The sequence below is a fragment of the Ostrea edulis genome, chromosome 7 (genome assembly GCF_947568905.1).
Source record: "Ostrea edulis chromosome 7, xbOstEdul1.1, whole genome shotgun sequence".
Taxonomy (NCBI): Eukaryota; Metazoa; Mollusca; class Bivalvia; order Ostreida; family Ostreidae; genus Ostrea; species Ostrea edulis.
The window spans coordinates 14,064,046-14,069,720 of NC_079170.1; positions in this window are offsets into that span (position 1 = coordinate 14,064,046).

A 5,675-nucleotide genomic window follows, 5' to 3' on the forward strand; every position below is an offset into this window, starting at 1 on the left:
AATACTGATAAAGCCTCTGCGCCTCTTATTTCTGACGCAAAAGGAATTTAAAACATGATATACTGCTGACGTTTTGAAATGATAGTCCTTTCTTGTAGTTGAAAACGAAAGGATCATTGTACTTAAGCTATACGATTTGGAAACTTTTAAGGCATCATGTTTAACTTGAAATTGTAATTAATAGATTAACTACATTATGAGTTTTGTAGAATAATGTATTCATAATAATATTCTAAGTACTTCGTTACTAGCTTCAAAATAGGGATGTGTATTTAATTGCTGTGATAAATTTTAGAAATTCATTTCAAAATTAAGGATTATCTCCTTCATGTATAGCTCGTATCCTTAGACAAATTTGACTCCACCTTTTGCCACTCCGTTTTTCCCTTAAATAGCTCTTACAAGTTGGCTATATTTAGCTCTAAAACTTCATTGTTATTTCGGATTTTTAAACTTTCGGTTGAGCATCACTAAAGAGACATTATTTGTCGAAATGCGCATCTGGTGCATGAAAATTGGTACCGTAAAGCAAAACTTATACGGTACCAATTTTGATGCACCAGATGCGCATTTCGACAAATAATGTCTCTTCAGTGATGCTCAACCGAAATGTTTGAAATCTGAAATAACAATGAAGTTTTAGAGCTAAATATAGCCAAAAACAGCGCGCCAAAAAAGTGGAGCCAAATTCGTCCAAGGATAAGAGCTATGCATGAGGGAGATAATCCTTAATTTTGAAATGAATTTCTAAATTTTATAACAGCAATCAAATATACATCTGTATTTTCAAACTAGTAACGAAGTACTTAGCTACTGGGCTGTAGAGACCCTCGGGGACTAACAGTCCACCAGCAGAGGCCTCGACCCAGGGGTCATAATGTAAAACTTATACGGTACCAATTTTGATGCACCAGATGCGCATTTCGACAAATAATGTCTCTTCAGTGATGCTCAACCGAAATGTTTGAAATCCGAAAGAACTATGAAGTTTTAGAGCTAAAATAGCCAAAAACAGCGTGCCAAAAAAGTGGAGCCAAATTCGTTCTAAGATAAGAGCTATGCATGAGGGAGATAATCCTTAATTTTGAAATGTATTTCTAAATTTTATAACAGCAAAAATACCGTATAAGTTTTACATTATGATTGGGTCAAATATTGGCTAATGTGTTTAATACCGATTGTAAGGCCATTCTTGGGACACTGATTTTGACTACGGATTACTCAGTTTACCCGATCAAGATATAAGGCTCACGGTGGATGTGCAGGTCGACAAGGTATGCTTTCTCCTCCTAGGCACCTCGTTCCACCTCTGGTATATCCAGGGGTATATGTTTGCCTAGCTATCTATTCTGTATTGCTTATAGGAGTTAAGGGATTGATCATTCTTATCTTTACCTTTCATTCAAACGTCTGTAAGTTTTTCCATAGGTACCTGAGATCAGATCTCCACCAATAAGCTAGATGAGTTGAGGTCAGCAATGTATTAGTATATTCAAAGTGTTCAAATCACTCAATGTAATTTCTTTTTCAAAAACACTTTCACTTGATATCATAACAGAACAAGGTTTCCAACTTCCGTATTATGGCGTCTGCAAAAATGTCAAAATCCTGCCTGCTGTTGTTTAAAGTGTATTCACCACTAAACGTAACAGTCATTATACCTTCCTAAAATACCCATGGTTTAAATGCAAAATCATTTTGTGGGACATATGACAATCTAGATTTTCAACAAGAGGTTGGTATGCTAGAGCAACAATCGCCGAGTCAATGAATTTTAAGAAAGTGGAAATACCGACAAGAATTTCTGGATGTCGCACGCTGTATGAAGAACTAGAGAATAGCGATGATTAAAAGGGTCCAGATTTTCAAATAGGAAAAACTGTAATAACTAGTGATCCTAATTGTTTGCGAACAATTAGAGGGCTTCCCACCTTTACCTGTTTTCAGTAGTTTTCAATAGTTCAATCGTCGCTAAAAAGAAAAAAAGAAATATTTGGATAGAAAAGAAATTCAAATTTGCCGCCTTGGGTTATTGAGCGTTGGAGATTGAGGCATTGGTAACACACGATAGTACCGGTGAAATATTTGAAATAAAGGGTGTGGATGTTGGATAGCCGACATATATCGGATAAAAGTGTATTAGGACTTGTCCAGGTGTTTGGGGTGACTTTGGACATGTTAGGTATGATATTTGGAGATGGAAAGAAACCGGCAGTGACATTTTCAAGGATTACACATGTATTGATGACACTCTGCTCATGCATCCTGTGCATAAGAGCCTGATTAGAAGATGGTATGACTTGCACTCGATTTTACCGTGTGTGTTGTGGATTTTGGAATTTAATATACAGTTTGTGTTCTAATTCACGGAGACAATGTCTTTCAGTCATTTCACCCAAGGAGGCATGCATATGGATTTAGGCAGTGAAAAAAATGGCGACCGGTGAAAGAAACAGTTTCTGAGTATAGGATCTGAACGGAGAATAGGACTACTGCATCCCATCTGACCATGCAGGTAAATGTTTATTTGTTTACAATTACAGTCAGAATGGATTGTCAATGAGTTCAACTGTCGAGTAAAGTTGCATCCTCATTATCATAAAAAAAAACCAACAACTGAACTTAGTCTTTATGTTGATGCAGGCAGACAATAGGATCTGGCATATGTCTTTTCATGAATGCAAATGGAATTAATGTTTGATTGACAAAACAATCAAGAAATGGAGAACATTGGTGTAGGTCAGATGTGTATGTGTAAGTCAGATTAGATAGAATCATGTTGTTGGGCATTGCTATCTTCACCTTTCTAAACAATGAGCTGTTTAAGTTTTCATAGTTTGTATATAGGTTCTTTATGGCAAGACCTTGTTATAGCTTTGTGTTTGACCTTGTGATCTTGACCTGGAGATATGACTTGTAATAAAAATCTGACCCATCCAATATTTCCTGAGCTATTTAAGACAGTCATTTCATATTGTGTATATAGATTTCTTATGGCCAGGCCTTCCATATCATATCGTGATCTATCATCTTATGACCTTGGTTTTATCCAGAACAGCAAAATCGTGTTTGTTATATCGGTTTGGGGATCTCTGTGTTACGTGAATTCGTTTTCAGTTATGTTGTGATCCTTTAGGGCTAGGTTGGGGCCACAATATAGGGTCAATATTTTCATGGAAATAAAGATTGATAAAAAAAAAACACCTCTAAAAATCAAAACAGAGAGCTAAGGTGACTCAGATGAGAAATGTGGTCCATGGGCCTCTTGTTGAATATTTGACCATATCTATTCTCAATCAAAAATACTTTTTATCAAACTTGACATAGTTCAAAGTATAGTTGTTTTTCCTCAAACACCAAAGAAAATTAGAAAATTGTTATGAATCAAAACCCTTTTAAAATGCAAATATTCAAGTTGTTTACAAAGCCTTAATTAGAAAGCAATGGGGGGGGGGGGGGGGGGGGGTTAAATGGACACATCGTGTATTCACTTTGCAAGATTTCCTCAGAACTGGCCAAGTTCAACAACCTGTAATTTTCACAATCAATTGGAGAAAATTCTTCCTATCTGCACATCTCCAATATCCATAAAATAAGAAGGACTGTGGGAGGAGAAATATAGATTTCGTATAACATCAAATTTCAAATAAAGCGGCCAAACTCATGCAAGAGTGGTTGGAATGGATTGAAATTGCCCTATGATCTAGTGTGACCCACCGTAAAGCTACACAGCAAGTTTTAGCTTGATATGTGATAGAGAAACAAAAAAAAGGAACAGAAAAACTTGAAAGCACAAATGTGCAGACATCATTAGACCATGATATTGAAGATGCATATATCAAAAAATGTTTACCGCATGTTTATTTTGTAGAATGTCAACAACAGAAAAAATGTTTTGAAAATCCTCAGAAAGGTCAGAAAATCAAAAGACATGCATTTATGAAACTAGATGTCATAACACAGCAATACCCACACGCAAGTTTTTGCCTCTAGGCATACTCTCCGTTGTACTTGTGTAACTAGCAAAGAAGCCACAATAGTTTCTATATGATGCATCCTATATCATATATATTCTAGCTGCAGGTGTCAAGGTGTATTGAATATTATCTTGGACAAGTGCCATGGGATCATATTAAACCCAAATTCATAATTGTTGAAACATTCAAAACAATTGAGGTCCTCACCCCAAGACCACATATATTCCTCCTGCATATATCAAGATGCAATGAGTATTCTGATAAGCAAGAACTCTGGGAACATCCGTTCAAATATCTCTAAAATAGTTGAGATTTCAAAATTTAGATAATAAATATAGCCTTCTTGCACATGACACAATACACAGAACACCAGTTTTTTGTTCATTTTGCCACCCAATTTGCACCTCAAAGTGAAAAAGAAAATTCCGAAAACTTATTGCATATCTACAACACACCACCAATAATATCCCCAAAGACGATTTGGCTACTACATAATTGAAATGTAAGAGTTCTTGGAACAGGGGGAAATCCAGGTTGTAGTGGAAAATATCCTATTCAAGGAATTACGAAAAACAAGTTTGAATCTGGGACTGCAAGACAGAGCCACACTAGTAGGATTGGGTGGTCAAAGTTCCAGAAAAAAAATGTTTAAGCATTATTATTATTATCCATGCGGGTTTACAGAAGTTGTATTTAACAAAATATGTTGCATCTGGGGCAAGATACAGGAAGCATATATATATATATATATATATATATATATATATATATATATATATATATATAATACTGTATCTTCCTCGTTTTAAGATTTATTGGAACTATTTCACTCAATGATATGTAAAATGAAATAATTGAAAGGAAAGTTTTTGAAAGGGGAAAATATCAAGTTTTGGTAGTGAATTCTGATTAATTTAGTCCGCAACTGTATAGAATTTCTCTATTTTGTATTACACCACATGGAGACAATTAAATCTTCCGGGTTGATGTGTAATCAATTCTACGATACTGATATTACATACAATGCACTAGCATATTGAATTGGAATTGTTAATATAAGCGAAAGTCTCTCTTTGTGAGATTTGAAAAACATGTTGTATGATAATAAGACATTGATTAACAGATCTATTGTTATCACGAGGGATTCAGAATCGGAATGCTGGATTATTAAAAGAGAAAAACGTCAACTACAATGTCATTGTTTATCATCATTGTTACTTTTTTATTTCCTTTACTTTCAAATTTGATCTTTTCATGAAACGTTTCCGGAAACAAGACCTATAATTGGCTTTAAATTTTCGTCATCTAACAAGCAAGTGGCATGATTGGTAGGAAAATAAACCAATGAAAGGTAGAAGATAACGAACATTGAAAAATTCGATAACAATGATATATATATTTTTTGTAAGTGTACCCCTTTTGTGTCTTACATTTTCCTGTCATTTGAGCTTGATTTACTGAAAATAATGGTCAATATTAATGTATGGTAATATGACTACATCTATGTATTCTGAAACACGTGTACATAGTAACACAACTTGGGTGGTCGAGAAACAATTCTGTTTTATCGAAAATGTTTTATATACAAATCTGACGAATGTGCAGATACAAATCAAAATAGTAGTATGGTATATTCGATTGATTAAATATTGTTTTACGTCCCTCTCAAGAATATTTCACTCATATGAAGACGTCACC